The 16,688-nt window shown below is 39.7% G+C and overlaps 1 long non-coding RNA gene across 16 annotated transcripts in view; it reads right to left on the bottom strand.

Moving 5' to 3' along the window:
* Positions 1–5,567: 5,567 nt before the first annotated feature.
* The window catches only part of LOC109549014 (uncharacterized), a 152,802-nt gene continuing 141,681 nt past the window's right edge, over positions 5,568–16,688 (bottom strand). For all 16 annotated transcript variants that reach the window (XR_012330769.1, XR_012330766.1, XR_012330771.1 and 13 more), the window contains one exon: positions 5,568–6,201. This is a non-coding gene — a long non-coding RNA (uncharacterized lncRNA). The remainder of the gene's footprint in view (positions 6,202–16,688) is intronic.

Consider the following 16,688-nt stretch of genomic DNA (forward strand, 5'->3'; position numbering starts at 1 on the left):
AATGGAACAGGGTCAGATAGATGCCATATGAGAAGAATTTGACTCATCACTGCTAGTCTTAAAGACAGAGGAAGGGGCCACAAGCCAAGGAAGGCGCCACAAGCCAAGGAAGGCAGACAGTTTCTAGAAGCTAGGAAAGGCAAAGAAAACGATTATCCCCTAGAGCCTCCAGAAGGAATGCAGCTCTGTCAACAAGTTATCTTAGCCCAGTGAGACCTCTGACCTACAGAACTGCAAGATAATAAACTTGAGTTATTTTAAGTCACTAAATTTGTGGTAATGTGTTAAGGCAGCAATAAGAAACTTACATACTCCACCTGCCCTAATTCTGAATGCTGGAGTATTAAGACAGATCTAAGTACTACACCAAATGGATTCAAGAACATTTTTTGGTCAATGTCTCCTGAGTGTACATCACTAGGGGAACAAATAGCAGCAAGGTATGTTAAAGTTGATGAAATATTATTTGCAAAAAATGGAAACAGAACAAAAACAAGATATTTGGCCAAGAAGAGGTAAGAGTTTTCAGATATGATTTTTGCCCATTATCTGAACATTATCTACAGTGCCACCAAATATCAAAAAAGAGTAAAAAGCCGACCTTAGAATAAGTTGCATTTTCCCCAAATCTAAGGCCCTTAGAAAAAATTTAAACCCTTTCCTCAATATTTGAACTTCATAAGGTAAAATTTCCAGGGATGACAGTATCGTGCTGGAAACATTAATGTGCCAGCATGAAATAATATCACCCTGTAGGAGGTAATAAAGGCATAAATTATGTCAAATTGTATCTGGTTCATGGATGTTACTGTGCTTCTTATGGGCAGATACAGCTAACAGGCAAAGAACACCTTCCTATCTCCCTCAGAAAATTAAAGTCATGTGCACAAACAGCAGTCTAAGAAATCAGGGAACCCGTTTGTGGCAAAATGAAAATGTGCCATGTTATAGATACACCTCCTAAAGATATGAAATATCTCTTGTTACAGTAGAACATACTTTTTCTCCTGGTCCTGGTCATCATAGAACGAACCATTAAGTCATTTACATTACAAGTGGTGGCTCCTACTCCTCTTAGGTAACATAATACACTAAATGAACTTGCTGCTAGGCTATATATAGTGCTCCATTATGGACTCCAGCTATTAACTGGTTTGGGGTCATGGGCCATCTCGGTTAATGTGAGGAATCTATTCTTCTTTAAGTAAAATGTTCAATAGCATCTCCTATTGAAATGGGCCGGTTTCAAACGATATGTATCATTAGGCATGTGCCAATGTACATGTGTATGGGATTTCCTGCATTTATTTATTTAGGATAAGAAAACAGAGTCTATTTTGCAAAGTTTAAAGAAAGTAATTACAGATGCCATTGTGTACCAAAGTTATTTAAAAGTCTGAAAAAAATGTGGCATGAGGAAAATGCAAAACTCTATAAGCCACATTGCGATTTAACCCTTTTGGAGCTAAAGCACTAAGGCGGGGAAAGCTGCTTTTCTCTTCTTTGCCCCTGTTTGAAGATGCATATAGATGACACTGCAAGCAGAACCATCTCTTTTGCTACAACCTGGGTAATAATGTGCTCAGTTAATCTATACAGCATAGAATCATCCTCTCAAAAAGTAATTTACTTCTTTAAAAACTGGAAGGAAAATAAATATGGTGCAGTAAAATTGAGTAACGGAATCTATCTGGACGTTTCACAAAACATTTCATTATGCTGACAATTCCCAGAAGTGCTCTCAAGAGTGCTTTAAGCTGAGGATTACTGCACTGGAGCTGATGGACTTTTTTTGTAGCCCCTTTAAAAGGCAGTGAACCATTTTTCTATTTTATTTAAATAATGCCCCTTAAAATGGATTTTTAGAGGTATAATAACTCCTTAAGAGTCAGTTATGCTAAACAGTTTCTCTTGATAGAAATGTTGTAAAACTCGTTAACTGCACAGTTTCAGATGCCGGCTTGGTGAACACTAACTGACATGTGAATGACCAGAGTTTGTAAGATAAATTGCAATAGTTGTCGTATCACACAGCTAGCACTGCACAAGCTGGAGGCCACAAGGGTCTCCAACCTGACAGAAAATTACTTCAAGATGAATGAAAAATGCTTGTTTCTCTTTATTAGTTTTTAGAGAACAATGAAAATGTTGAACTGTTTACAGAGGGCTGATTAAATGTGGTCAGCGGGGCCACATCCCTACTGCTAAGTGTTGGCCTCCCCCTCCCACTCAGCCCAACCTACATACTCACACACCACACCGTTCCAAGCGCCCGTCCCCACCCTTTGCTCCCTGCCACGTGCATCTCCTTAGAGGCTATTACGGCTGCACATCTGTGTGAGAAGTGTGCTCAATCTGACATCTGACATTCCACTGCTGCTCGGTGCTGCAGAGGCCTTTGTTAGGTAAAATACTGTTGTCAAGCCTAACAAGCAGGTCACGCAATTTGCTGGACACTGCAGCAGAGAACAGCCCAGGATGAATTGCTTCAGCTTCAAACAATGCCCAGTTCCATATTGGAATACATATGTACTTCTTTCATTGTGCCGCACTACAAAAAGTCATGACATTTTGTTTTTTTAAGGCTTTAATTAAAAAAAAATGTTTCTAGGGTTAGACTACCACAAAATAGCATTTTTTGTTGTATTAGGGTAACTACTGTCTTATGGCTAAAGGAAACGGCATGAAGTGCTTTAATTGGTCATTTGTGGTTTAAATCCCATTTATGTTTTACCAGAAAGCACAGTGAGAGGAAAGGCACTAGCTACTATTTTAGCTGACTGTTTGGCGTACTTAAAGGGGTGGTCAAAACCAGGGCATTTAGGAGAAAGATTCTCACTTCGTATTTCCACAAAGTAAACAGCCCTTGATGGAAAGAAATATGAGAACTCATTAATAAGCATATGCCAAGCAGGAAGAAAAGTCTTTTTAACCAGACCAAGCCAAATAAATCAGATCCAGAACATGTTTCAGTAAAGTAAAAAATTAAGGAGAAGCAAATCACTGCCATTTCAGCTCAACAAACAGCTTTCCATGGCCCATCACCTTCCTCACTCCTAACCTCTCCCTCTCTCACACACACACACACACACACATCAGGGAAATAAACAGTAATAGGGAGCAGTTCAAATGCTATTGTGGCATTCTGACACAATACAGAGTGCACACCCCTGATGTGCAAGCAGGATTCTCTTCCCCTCTGTGCAGAACATGCATTCTGAGCCTATTATGTGTATAAACAATGGCATATGTAATTACCTTTCTAGGGTGGCAATTATTCCTCAGAATCAACAACCAGACTTAAAGCATATTCCCCCAGAAGACATTTGGGGATCAATTCTGGGTCAATTACATCTGGCTTTGATTTATCACATGGTGTCAGGCTATGTTAAAAAAAGAAAGTTTACCAAAAAAAAGATTATGAGGTAAAGGCTAAAGGTTTGGCTCAAATTGGTTTCTTTCCAACTTTGCTTTCTCCCAATTGCTCTGCCCTCCCCCATTCTCAAAACTGTGATTTGCTGGGTTTTATCCATTAGATAGTTTGCTGTTCAGTAATAACTAAATGCAATGAATCTAGACTATGACCAGATTTGAACTGTCCCCCACCCCCAGGCAGTGGGAATTTCCCCTGGGACGCAGCAGAGGGTAGGGGTTAATAGTTCAGGCTTTGGAATCTAAAAGATCTGCACTTAGATTCCCCATGACTTAAGATACACATCTGTGCAATGGATAATACCCACTTCAAATGGTTGCTGTGTGGTTTAAATGAGATAATTAAGAGGCTCTGTGAAAAGCACTAAGCTCAGCACCTGGCACATCATGAGTACGCACTGAATAGAATGATTGCTCTTCTATTGATGGACAACCCAGAGGAGGAGAAGCCGAGCAGCCCCGCCCCTGTGCAGGGGAAGCAGAGTGGATGTTGGTATGAATGACAGGGCTGAACTGGTGAATCCAAGACACCAATTAAGAGGACCAGTGAACTAGACAATATACGAAGTATCCAGCTGATTTGGACTCATTCTAAGTACACTGAGGTAAACTACAAACTAATAGAGGTGCTACTCTGTTAGCAAGACCCCTCTGTCCTTTACAGAGCCTTACGAGCCACAGATGAAAAAAGCTACTTTACATGCCTTGATCACCAAATATTTACTGAACACTTACCTACTATGCACCAGGCACTGTCCTAGGTACAAGGAATACAGAGGTTGTCCCCCTAAAAAATCTCCCAGAACAGTAAATAGATATCTACAATTTAGTACACTACAGGTTCATAACTCAGACTTCCTGGAAGCTACTTCATGCAAACTGAAAGTAACATAACCAATATCCAGTATCACCATCAGGAGTTTGGGGGCAGGGCAATGCATCCTATTAAGGATGAATCATATAATTAAAGTCATTGGTCAAATTAGAGTTATTCCTTACTGAGGAGCAAAATAAAAGTTTTTAGAAATTAAATAAAAAGGAATGATTTGAGAATTCTCAACAAATTCTTTAGGGAGCCATATAATGCTCCATTCAAAGAACACTTTATATCCATTTTATAGGGAGCAACGTTGTTTATTAAATGAGAGAAACAGCACTGACACAGTTCATTTCTCAAGCAGCACATAGTGCTATTGGCAGTATGTACTGGCAGCTTAATTAAGAAGTCTGTTGATGATGTTAAAAAAAAAAAAAAGCTGGCACATTTTCAATTCAAATGTGGACACTACTCAAGACAAAGACATGTCTATTGTTGGCTCATACATACTAAAATGTGTCACAGACACCATGTCTACAGTCATATTAGCATCTTAACACTGGAAAACTCATGACTTATTCCCAGATCAGAAGTAATTTTTTGGAAAAATTGTATAGTCATCCAACTTATGGAATACAGACAACACAATGAACACTGAAATACCCGAATTTTCATACAGAGCCTTTGCTCAGGTCTCTTTTGCTCCTTCCCTGCCCTTTCTTGGGTCCATGAACAACACCCTCAATCTTGAGGCAAACCTTTCCCCTCTCCATGCTAGTAACTCACTTGGAGTGGCAGACCCCTAGGGCATTGAAGGCAGAGGCCTATAGAGACAACAGATTTAATTTACCTCCCTACTTTCCAAGAAATGTACAAACACAATATATTTCTTCAATATACAATCTACACCTAAGGGGGAAAAAGGATTTATGCAAATTTGCTCCAACTATAATGTATTAATATCTCTAAAGTCTCCTGAATGTACATGGAATCAATAAAATGGGTCCTAACTATCAGAAGTCCAAAAAAAATGGAATTAAGATGTCCTGACTTGCCCACATTAGGAATTTTGTTTTGTTCTGTTTTGTATTAAAGAGATTTAAAATACTTACAGAATATACTTTTCCATTTGTTTCCTGTTTTAGAGACATGCTGAAGAGCAGAAGACCAAACAACAACAAAAAAATGTATGCCCTGAAACTGACTGTAAATCCACTGAAGGCAGGGACCACATCTTATTTGTCTCCTCATTTTCCCTTCCCTGTTTTGTACAGTGATTCACACACAGTAAGTACTCAATTAAGTTGAAAAGGCAATGCATGTTTCAATTCACTTTAATTTGGAGGGGTTGCATTGATTTAAGAAAAAGCTGAGATAAAAAGGAGAGGTTCAACTTTCCTGATTTCTGGCTGGTGAGGCACACTGTCTTGAAAAATTCCTTTGCCGAAGCTTGCATAACACTGGCATCATTAACTGCTGGTCACTCACTGTGGCATTCTATCTATCTATCTATCTATTCATTATTTATGGCTACGTTGCGTCTTCACTGCTGCACATGGGCTTTCTCTAGTTGTGGCGAGCAGGGCTACTCTTCATTGAGGTGCACAGGCTTCACATTGCGGTGGCTTCTCTTGTTGTGGAGCACGGGCTCTAGGTGCGTAGGCTCAGTAGTCGTGGCTCATGGGCTTAGTTGCTCCGTGGCATGTGGGATCTCCCAGACCAGGGATTGAACCATGTCCCCTGCATTGGCAGGTGGATTCTTAACCACTGGGCCACCAGGGAAGTCCTTCACCGTGGCATTCTTAATGTCTTGATTTGTTTCCATTTTTGCTGACGGTAACAAGATGATTCTCCAACAGTTGCCTTTCCAACAAGAAAATGTGAAAGGTGATCTGAAGCCAGTATTCAGCGAAGCAGGTATTCAGTCTATCTCCATCCTACAGACAGTACACCTGTGAACAAAATGGAAACAAATTATTAACCTAAGCCTTTTGAAGAACAACTTTTCAGAAGTTCAATGGTTGGTCTTTTGTTGATCGCTAAAATTATTTAGCTCAACGTTTCAAAAACACAACCAGAATCTTTTACGGTGATAATGCTGTTTAAAGTTTTCTTTCTTTACCTTAAATAATGACTTTGAAATCCATGCCACCCCCCAGGCACAAATCCAAGCCTAATAAAATCAGAAATACCACATATCTGTGCATTTTGAAAACAAAGGTTCCTTCCCTACCCAGGTAGAGATTCTGTGTGTTTTCCCTTGCCTTGATAAATAGGAATAAAACCCCTCATGAGATTCTGAGCCCTATCCCTTCGTGAACAGCAAAGTTCCTGCTTACGTCCCATCAGGTAGCACCAAAGTGTCTGACTGGGAAACAACAGCTGCAGATAGAGAAGCCCACTGTGAAGCAATTTGGGCAGGCAGGAGCACACTTTCTCCAGCAAAGGCTCTGAACGAACCAGGTGGGTAAAAGAAGAATGCATGAACACTTCAAAATCAGCTCCATGGCAAATGCCACATGAGAGGAGCCTAGAAGGACCCAGGTGGGTTCCACCTTAGGTTTTTCAGTCATACCCATGCACATGTATATCAGTAACACAATCTTAGACCAGGAAAGAAAGACATCTTTGCAAGAAACATTTTTACTCATTTACATGCTCATGGGCTACTGTCTCTCTGAGATGTCCCACTGAAGTGGGATATAAAGCAAACCAATACTCAAGTAAGATTAGCCTTAACACAATTTATTAACTAATTTATTTTATTTATTTGGGTTTCTAAAAATTGGTCAAAAGCAATTGCATATATGTTTAAAACACCTTTCAGCTCATGAGCCAAAATGTCATACTACACGAGCATTTAAAATCCACCTAGAGTCATTTTAGGTTCTTCCTTCTCTATCCATTACATCAAACTTGTCACTGAAGGCTTTTACTTCTTAATGTGAAATGTCTTTTGCAGACCCCTTTTCTTCTGAATTGCTACTAAAAGTTCCCTGCTTTGTCAGGCCCTATTCTCCTCAGCCTGGACTATGACAGCCTCCCAGCTATGCCAAGGTCTCCTCTACTGCAGTCTCAACTCCTTCCAAGTGATGCTACTTCCACTGGGCCTCCACTTTAGCCATTCATTCCAAGATCCCTCTGAGCTAGGACCCCTGAAATCTCCATTTAAGAGGTTTAGTGTAGCTGTGACCTTCAGCCCATCATCAAGCAGGCAAAAGAGAAGCAAACTCAGCCCCTTTTTGGCCACAATGCACTGAATTGCAGAGTTTACTCTAAACTGCTTCATCATCATTTTTCCCTTTGTTTCCCTACCAACCCCAGACATGCTGGCCCAATCTTCAAAACTGCTTCTGTCACCTAAAGGGGTGGGATAGGGAGGGTGGGAGGGAAGAGGGAGGAGATATGGGGATGTATGTATATGTATAGCTGATTCACTTTGTTATAAAGCAGAAACTAACACACCATTGTAAAACAAACATACTCCAATAAAGATGTTAAAAAAAACAAAAAACAAAACACCTGCTTCTGCACTGACTAGCTTTCCCATTTCCGACAAGGCTTTGTGCCTTGCCCAGAACCCAAATATTCTTGATGAGGACCCTGATACAACTTTTCCCCAGATTCTATTTCAGGACTCCAGCCGCTGGCTGTGAATAGATTGTCCACTGCCGGCTGTGAATAGATTGTCCACTGCCATACCACCATTCCTGACTCCGAATCTCACTGGCTGTCTACATTCTAGTTGCCCAAATCTCCTGCTGAACTGCATTTCCTCAGATCCAACAGCTTCCCTGAACCAATCCCAAGATCCTCCTGGTCTCTGAGGACTGACTGCTGGCTAACCCTAGTGCAGCCAGGCTCCCAGACCCTGATACACCTAGTCTTCACTTCCTGCTGCTTCCTGGCAATCTATGCTGCTGAGGTCCTGCATAGGAGCCCTCTTTTCTCAGCCTAGACAAATTCTAACACTATAATGTTTTTATAACACCTACCTTTTTATTCATTAATTCAATTAATCATTTATTAATTTATACTCACTTCATTGCATTAAAAAAATAACGAGGTTAATACTAACTTAGTTTAAAAAAACAAAACAAAACAAAACCTTACATGATTACCTGTAGCCTAACCACAGCCTGATTTCTGAAGTTTTCCACTTCACTTCCTAGTCTCCAACATGAAGCCTCTGCTTCAGGCATACAACTCTACTGACCTCTAAGCTCATTCTGAATCTTTGTTCACCCCCTCTTTTCTTCCTTCTTAATTAGCTCCTTTCATCCTTTGGCATCTCACTCATGACATGATCTAAGAAGTCTTCCCCAAGAAACAAATCCACTTTACCTTTCCCTTATCTGGATTCCTCGGGAATAATCAATATCACACTGTTTAAGTGCTTGGTTTTCTCTAAATGTTTCATATACATTAGCTCCCCAGACAGACTGTTAAGTCTTTGAGAACTGGAATAAAGGCCATGTCTTGTAGTTGTTATGGTGCCTCCAAAGTACTTGATGTTGACCTCTAACAGGAAGGCAAAGCTCCACTTCCACCCTTACTCCACTCCCCAGCCCCACAGCCATGGAGGAAAAGAGACCAGGTAACTGAATCAAGTTACTGGATTCAACTAAACTTCTTAAAAGGAAGTGGAGCTTTTGGTGTATTGAGAGGAAAATTTAAAGTTTTAACCTGTAGGCTTCTGTGTTTTCTTTGGAGTTGTCTCTTGGGGTTCTCACTCTCTTTGGACTGCTTCTCTCTATTTCCATGTGGCCAATGAGGCAAAAGAGGTCTGGAACTACCCCCCACTTCAGACATGCTCCTCAACTACCATCTACCCCCAACCCAGATAAAGCCTAGGGTGGAATAATTAGACCAGCTCTAACTTAAACCTTTCCTTTCATTTTTTTCTTCTGCCTCATCTAGCCACTAGTGAAATATGATCTAAAGAGCTGGACCCAGGAGTAAGGGACCAAGGAGGCTTATCTGTGTGCAAGACACAATATTTCCAAGCAGCTCCATAATGGTAGCTGAGCTCATCAGAAACTGCGTTAGGTTTGAGGGAGAGGTGAGGGCAGGGGGTAGGGCAGCACCCAGGTAATAAATAAGAATATATGTGTATGTACTTGAGGTCTAACCTATGTTTATCTCCTCCCACCGCTTGTAGCCTCAGGGGATACCTGGATAAAATTCTGTGGGTCCATCTCAACATAAGTACTAACCTAAGTATATGCTGAATAAATACTTGTTAATTTATTTTTCTATAGTAAAGGTCTAATAGACCAAGAATTTTAGGAAATTTTGAAGTTCTGGGTCAGAGTTTTTTATGATTTATGTATTAAATACCTGCCTGACTCAAAAGCTTAAAGTAATTTTTTTTTCTATAAATCCATTTCTCTACAAACACAGGTCTTACAACAAAGATCTCTGAGTCTGAGATCTTTTTGAGAGTGAGGATGCAAGCAAGACAGATCCTGGGGGTTTTACAAGGCTTTCTACCAAAGATTAAAGCAAGTGGGCTTCTTCTATTGTGAAATTTTGAATTAGCACTTACAGATGACCAAAGTCCACTGTAGAATCATGTAATATTCATATCTCATGTATTTTGAATATTTAAACATATCACATACACACACTATATATGTGCATATATACATAACCTTGATATATACTACTTGGAAAGAAATGGAAAATGGATGCAAGCGTATTCCAAAGTCATGAGATCATTTGTCACTTGTCCAAGTCTGAAACAATGCTCTTAACTGGCATATGATCAGAGACTGTCAATTGTCCCCTAATACCCATTCTCCCCTTTTTCCTTTATTGATAGAACTCCTGAATGTTGAAAGGTATATGACCATAAAAATTATATTTTCAAGTCTTCTTGGCAGCTAGGTATGGCTAGTAGGGTGTGAGCAGAAGTTAGGGGTGCAACATCTAAGGAATGCCTTTAAAGACGATGCTTATAAATCTTCAGACATATGAATGAAGCTAACAAGCAGGGATAGCAGAATAGTAAGATAGAAGTTTATTTCTTCCTTACTCAACAGTCTACGCATAAGCAGTCCAAAGCTGATGTGGCTGATACAGCACCTCCACTGTCAGGGAGCTCCTTCTAGCTTGTTTAAGCTACTATATTTCGGTATAGGTTAGGCTGCTATAACAAATACAGCACTATAATTCTATCTCTGCCACTTACTAGCTATCCACCCTTGGGCAAATTATGAACTTGTTTCTAACATGAGGGTGTGTCTTTTTTTTTTTTCCTTCCCATTATATCCCCCACTTCTAGCACTGTTTGCATACAGTAAGCATTCAATAAAAATGAGTTATTACTGCTGTTTCTGCTGTTATGCCAAATCTAGACAAATAATGCCATACCTTAACAACTAACCATTAGATACTTCCAGTAAAAATCTGAAATAATACAACTAATCAACATGGTGTACATTACAGTGATCACATTTTCTGACCCAAACTTAGAAAACATGGTCTGACAAAAGGTTTTTTTCTGACTTGTGAATTTAGTATTATGAAAATTTGTATACGCTAAACCATTGGTTGTCAACTTAATAAACTGACTTTACTTTTCTACAATTACCTGCTTAAATTGGTCAGCCCTGGAAAGTCAAGCCATATAGCCCCAAGAGTATTATTGGTTCTGTCCCCTCTAGTTTTTATTACAAAGTTCCACTGCGCATGCACATGATGCACACAAAAAAAACCTGATTACTCATTTATGGTTGTGAATTTGTATTGCAATAGGTCAGAATCTCCAAAAAATAATTCTTATATTTTTCCCAAGGAAGAAGAACACTTCCTGCTTCTACAAAAATAGCATGGATGAGAGTTTTCAGTAAAATACATTTCTCCTATTGACGAGCATTTAATACACACACACACACACACACACACACACACACACACACACACGCATGCACGCACCCCTGGCTGCTTGGATTTCACCACAAGTGGTACCATTTGCCAGTCATCGAAGTAATTCAGTCTGATCTGTTGAGGTGATGGATTCTGACAACCTACGTAAGCCTGTCATTAAGGGGAGGATAGATTATAGTCTCCATTCAGGACACTATAGTGTTTACATTTCTCATCCATACAGCCTATGAAACATAAGGGGAAAGCAAGAAGATGGAAATAAAGTTGAACAAGGACTTACTGCTTCTCTCGCCAATGAATGATATGAGCAGATCACCAGTCCACACTTTCTACTACGTATATATAAAGTTCTATTTCTTTCTGGCTAATATAAAGACCTTTTACAAAGAACATAAAGATTATGCACAAAAGTGACTATTCAGTAATTTAAATCTACCTTGAGACCTTGTGCTTCCACTTTTAAAATATTATTTTTTCCTCTTTCACCCTATGTATTTAGCCATTTTGCTTCTCTATAATTTTCTTACTTACATACTTAAAATTTTCATCTAGAATGGAGATTATATCTCAAATGAAATTCATTAATTAGGTGAACTTAAAAAGACAAGTCTGAATTAATGAAAAGTCTACACTATGGACTATTGTCAAAAAGATCACGACAGGGCTTCCCTGGTGGTGCAGTGCTTGGGAGTCCGCCTGCCGATGCAGGGGACGCGGGTTCGTGCCCCGGTCCGGGAAGATCCCACATGCCGCAGAGCGGCTGGGCCCTTGAGCCATGGTCGCTGAGCCTGCGCGTCGGAGCCTGTGCTCCGCAACCGAAGAGGACATGACAGCGAGAGGCCCGAGTACCGCAAAAAAAAAAAAAAAAAGATCATGATAATAGCAACAGCTGATGTTTGAGAGTTTAGAACATGAAAATCACTGGGCTGAACACTTTACAAGCATTATCTCATTGAATCCTTTTACAAAAGTCCTGGAGCAGGTATTACCACCCCACTTTTACAAATTAGAAAACAAAACCTGAGAGATATTAAGTAACTTGCCTGAGGCCACATAGCTAATGAGTGATAGAACTACTTTCAAACCTTAGTTTGTCTGACTCCAAAGTTCATGTTCTTTACCACCACACCAAACTGCTGGGGTTTTCCTTTAATCAATTATAATAATAAAGCAATATCTCAGATTAACAAAACTCTGAAGTGCCAAGGAACCCTGCCTTACTTAAAAAAATAAGAAGTATTTGAAATTAGCTGACCAATTATTTTAGCTTGGTAATAATTATCTGCCATTTATGAAGTACATACCAGGCACTTTGTATTAAATCTAACCCTCACAGCAACGCCATAAATTAGATAAATGTCTGCATTTTATAGATGAGGGAAAAGATACTCAGAGAAGCTAAGTAAAATTTGTCTAAGGTCACAAAAGTAGTATGTGGCACAGTCTTTGCACTCTGCCATCTCCACACTACCTTATTACCTCTCCAGCAAGGCCTTTCTCTAGAGTGCTGGAAAAGGCTGCTTTTAAAAGTAAGAGTGCCATTCCCCTGTGATTATATGTATACTATTTATTAGCTCAGCAAAGCTTTAGTTCAGAGACAATGCAAAAGTAAACTTTAACCCAGGCCCTGCCCTCATTATCATAAATTCCAAATTTAGTGAGGTCCATGTTAATGGGTTTTACTGTATATAGAAAAGAGTTTAATAGTCACTTAGCCCTGCTCTATCTCCATTAACAAATCTAAAAAGCCACACAAAGGTGAAGGAAGGAAGAACAATGACCTCAAAACTAAAACAGATAAGAAGTGCCTGTAATTAGCACTCCAGAAAAAAGTCATGATACATAGCATATGCCAACACCACAATACAGTACATATGCCAATATGTAACAAGTGCAACCCTACAAGTGTAAGTGCTCTATTCATCAATTAAAGAAAATTAATCCTAATCAGATGTTCATATGAAGGAATACAGCCATAGCAAATCAGCAATAATAATTAAAAGTCCATTTCAAATCTCTTTGGTGAGCGGTGAAATGATCTGACGTAGCCAGGCTGCCTGATCCTTTTTGCAGAGTTGTATAAATGTGCAATTAGGTGAAAATTCCTAGCTGTTTAACATGGTCGTCTTTACTACTCAAGCTGCAGTTGTTTCTAATGAAGACATGCTTCCATGTGCACCCCAAGTGGGAAAAATGTATAAGTTGTAACAGTCAAGAACATGTCCGCTCTGAGAGACAAGTCCATAATACACAGGGCTTTGCCACAGAGGTCACCACGGTGTTGCAAAGATTTTAAACAAATCGTACCTGCTTTGGAGGGGGCTACCTGAAACAGTCAGGAACGCACAGCTCTGTCACGTTACATCGTGGTTTTTTTCTTTTCTTTAGGTCAGCTTGTAAATGAGCTGCCACGTGCCTCTCTGCAAGGGAAATAGCCTTGGGACACAAGCGAAACAATCCAGGTGAAGGGCAGCCCAACTATGTGTTCAGGTATGATGCACTGTGGGGTAGGTGGTGGAATCAGATTTAAGATCATGTGTAGTCTGGCTAGACTCTCAACAGGTCACCTGCTTCCTAGTGATAGAGCCAAGGCTTAAAGTTGGGGCCCGTTAGCTGAGGGCCATCTTAAGGGATAGGTTTGCAGTCTCGGACACCCAGAGTGAACTAACCTCCCATTGCTACTCTACATGAAGTACAAGGTACTAACTTCCCTACTATATGAATGTTAATTGATCCAACTATCTGAAACTGCCATAACTCTGAAAATCCTGCATCTTGTGTTGCTTGACTGGCGTGCAAACCAGGCTCACCGAAGTGTATATTACTTTAGGATTCTGTCTTTCACTTTCATTTCCAACTCACTCAGCCACAGCATCATAACTATTACTGTTTCTTTTACAGTTGATTTCAAGTCATTGTAAGGTATTCCTGAAAAAGAACATGGAGTCTCATTCTCTGAATTTTTCAAAGTCAGAGTGAGAAGAAAACATCCTTCCCTGTGAGCATGGGATAAACTCTGAATTCTCTCAGAATCCTTCCCAACCTGAGTCTCTGATTGTTATTAATCAATTAAATCTTAAGAGATACCCAGCAAGTCCAGTTCTAGAAATCTTTCCTACAGAAATACTAGTACAAGTTTATAAAAATAAAAACACTACCATGTTCACTACAACATTGCTTTTAATCGCAAAAATGTGAAATGATCTAAATGGCCAGCAGTTGAAGAATGGTTTATTAAGGACCATCCAAACCAAAGAACACCATGCAGCCATTAAAAATAATAAGATATGTCTTGAGAAAAGAAATATTTCCTGCCATATCAGTAAACAAAGGATGTCACACTCATCAGCGATTGCAGTCCTCCAACATGAGCCCGGGAGCCCTGAGGAAACTCAGGAAGAAAAGAATACCTGCCATCTAGCAGCCATCAGACTGTAGCCACTGCCTACCGTGGGCCCTGAGGAAACTCAGGATGTGAAAACACAGGATACAGTCCCCAGAGAGCTGAGGTGCATATCAAAGGCATGATTTCAGTGAGCCCAGACTCTTGCATCTTCCCATACAAAGAAAAGCGCTAAATTCCTTAACTTGGGATATCTGCTTTTCTTTAATTTACAATAATCTTTTGATGTTCCTGACTACCTGCCCTTTGTTACAAAACTTCTGTGTAACCTGGCTCCCCCATTGCCTCCTCGGAGCAGTTCTCTCAGGGTTACTGGAAATGCTGCCTCCCGGGCTTGAAGTCCTAAAAATTCCCACTGAATAAAACATAACTCTCAACTTTTAGGTTGTGAACAATTTTTTAAGTCCACAGTCTCTTTTGACAGGAAAAGGAGTTCAGTGAAAAAAGGAAAACGCAGAACAAAACATATAGTGTGTTACCATTTGGGGGGAAAATACAACTGTGTATGTATATAAATAAACATATATATGGAGAATATGGAGGTATATGAAACAAAAAGATCTGTTTTAGAGAGCTGTAAGTATAAATATATAGCTATGTATATTTCTGTTATGTGACATTCAGGTAGAAATATTTCTATTATATACTTATATATACACACATTTGCACATGCATAGAAAAATCAGGAAGAATAAGTCAGCTTGGGCTGCAATAAGAAATACCATGAACTGGGTGACTGAAACAACATTTATTTCTCATAGTTTTGGAGGCTGGGAAGTCCAAGATCAAAGTACTAGTAGATTTGGTTCTTGGTGAGGACCTGCTTCCTGGCTTATAGACAGCCACCTTTTTGCTATATCCTTACAAAGTGGGGAAAGAGAGAGAGAGACAGAGGAACCAAGCCTCTGGAAGGTGAGATCGGGAAAGGAGGACTTTAACTTTTTACTTGTACACATTGTTGTATTTATTTAGATTTCTAAGCAATTCCCCAACATTGAGACACCCTTCCTCTCCTGCATTCCAAACAAGTTTGGAAGTAATACAAAAATAAAACAGATGAGAGGCTAGAATATAACCTTTATTACTTACTGATTGAGACCAGGGTGAAGGAAGTAGCTTAGTGTGAAAGCCAAAACAAGCCTAGCTGTCTAAACTACAGAATCAGGCCATCTCCACAAGCCAAGCCAGTGCTGGGCTGGGGTGGGCTCCCAGCCTCAGGAAGAATGTGGCTCTCAGTAGGCAGGCCCTTCTACAGCTAGAAGGAGGGTGGCAGTAAGCTGAGCTGGCTCACTTACTTACTCCAAATTTACCCATTAGGTAAGTTGCTCTCCTTCTAGAGCAGAGTGAGAAAAGTGGTCTGTTAAGAAGGAGTATAATCTTTGTCCGAGAAAGTAGTAGTGGTGGTGGCTCAATCTACCTTGCAATAAGTTAAAGAGTAAATGGTGAGAAGCCAGAAGCAAGAAAGTAGACAAGTCAGGAAGAACTGAAAGAAAGGAAACAGAGTAGGGAATTTAGGAATGGGTTGTTTTTTTTTTTAAGGACGAAGCCAACAAAATGTTAAACGTGGAAAGTAGAAGACTCAAAATAATTTACAGCAAGAATCTAAGCACAGTGGTGGAATCATGGACACAAGTGAAGTTGGATGCCTCTTACTGAGACATAAATAAAAGGGAAGAAAGAGGAAAAGCCACAGTGATTTGACGCACAGTTGAAGGAAAAAATTGAGTTCATATCACAGGATCAGCTTATAAAAAGGTAGATAGATACTAGGGCTACAGCCAGACAACAAAATTAAACTTGCAAACTGCCACAGGACTGGCTATACTAAAGTCATGACAAAACTCAGAAGAACCAAGACCTACCTGTAAATGTTTTATCATACTATGACACCTTTGAGAAATTATGTGATCTATTATTTACAAGACACTGCTTAGATTACATTGATGTATATATACTCTATATCATTCAACATCATGCATCATAATATTACTGATTCACGTGCTCCTTTGTCCCAGGGAACACTAGGGAATAAAGGTTTTGATGAATAACAATGGTTTAAGCTTGACCAGCCCCATGCAATTTTTCACTGCAATTCTGGCTACCATTACACTATATTCCCCAAATCACAGCGCAGTATAAAGTAAA

Source organism: Tursiops truncatus, chromosome 3, assembly GCF_011762595.2.
Source record: "Tursiops truncatus isolate mTurTru1 chromosome 3, mTurTru1.mat.Y, whole genome shotgun sequence".
In the NCBI taxonomy this organism is placed as follows: Eukaryota; Metazoa; Chordata; class Mammalia; order Artiodactyla; family Delphinidae; genus Tursiops; species Tursiops truncatus.